This window comes from Geospiza fortis, unplaced genomic scaffold (genome assembly GCF_000277835.1).
Source record: "Geospiza fortis unplaced genomic scaffold, GeoFor_1.0 scaffold16, whole genome shotgun sequence".
NCBI classification, from domain to species: domain Eukaryota; kingdom Metazoa; phylum Chordata; class Aves; order Passeriformes; family Thraupidae; genus Geospiza; species Geospiza fortis.
The window spans coordinates 5035150-5036867 of record NW_005054302.1 but is presented as its reverse complement, the minus strand read 5'-3'; positions in this window follow the sequence as shown (position 1 = coordinate 5036867).

Sequence of the window (1718 nt, the reverse complement as noted above, 5' to 3'; positions counted from 1 at the left end):
GCTCCCTCTGTCACTGACTTATCATTTCTTAAAGGCTCTTGAAAAGGAATTCTCTTGGTAACCCACAGAGTGCTACTACTAAAACTTATTTGCAGCATGACAGCAGCTTGGTACTGAAGATACTTTTTTCTTATGAAAGTGAATGGATAATTCACATCTTCATTAGAACCAGAGTGCCTGAGCTGAAACATTAGGGTGGGTAGTGGATGGCCCAGGCAAGAGTTACCTTTGGTCTCAAATAGCAAATTAATTTTAAGTGTCACCATGACTATTAAGCATTTTATGCTTAAGACAATTTTGGTGCTTGCCTGCCCTAGTCCCTCTGACAATTGCAATTAGAACTTCGTATTTAATATTGGACTCTTCATCAAAAACAACTGACCACCAGGACTTTTCTATTCAGTATCTGCAAAGCTGCTTAGTGGACTGAAAAACATTAAGCAAGACACACAACTTTTTATTAAAACAAAAATATTTATTCAAGCTGTAAATGCTATGCAGTATTTAGTTACTGGATGGGTTTAATATAAACATCTACTGCATAATCTTGGTTCCTTAGGAATCCTTGTATTGTATCTGAAACATTGCCCTGTTGCTGTACAGATCTCTTACAAGAAAACTTGCAATTTTTTTTTTTTTTAAGATGTCAACAATTTGAGAACAAGAAGAACTACCAGTAAAGAAAATTCTGTAGTTTTGGAGCAAGGTGTGCTCATTCAGCAAAATGTAGGCTGAGCTCCTCCTGCAACCCTTTTGGAGAGAGTTCGTATAATAGCTATGACAACCTCTATGTTAAACAGAAAAATCAGATGCAAATTCTTCCATGTCTGGCTAAAAATTTAAGAGTTAGATAGTATAATTTCTCAGCAGTACAAATGAAAGGTGAGGGAATTGACTTTTGCATTAGAACACACTGTAATTCTTGTTTAGCTGTTGCTTCAGTTGAAGTATTCATACTGAGGCATGACCCCACACAAAAAATATGTTGCTTAAAAACAGCTTTTGCATTTGAACGACATTCAGCAGCAAATACTGTAAACACAGAAGGCCTGTCCAAATTAAAGTTCTTTTCTGAATGACTGGCTGGGAAAAGCTCCACCAGATGAGAAATGCTTTTTGAGGCTTTACTGGCCTTATGTTTAGCTATTGGTATTTTTATTATTTCGTTCAAAGCCTTACAACATGGGCTTGACAATTATGAAACGAGAGTGTGAGCACAAGCCAGTGAGAGCTGAATATTTAAGTCCCTTTCAGATTCAACAAAACAATGAGAAGTTGGCCAAGGTAGCTGCCCCATCTTAGAGTGGTGAGTGACAAACACCACCTTTTCACAGACTGGCTGAGTGCTTCAGAGGGGTAAGTAGAGAAAGCAGCAGAACACAGACAACGTGGTCTAACAGGAAATGTACAATCTTTCTTACATTTCATTTACACAAATTTACAGTTTTGCAATTTAAATGGCTCTATAATTATGCAAGTGCTTTTTCAAAAATAAACATATACCAACTCAAAGATATTTACACTTTGCAACCTGCTTCAGAATCAGCATGACTTTGCTATAAAGTGAAACTTCAGTGCACTGAAAGTGCAACTTGCCCTTTAGAGTTAACTTCTCTTCCCATGCAAAACCTCAGCACTGCTCCACTGAGCTTCAGATGGCCTCACTTCAACTTCTTTTTATTCATTCATCATAATGCAAAGACAACAAGAACTTGTCC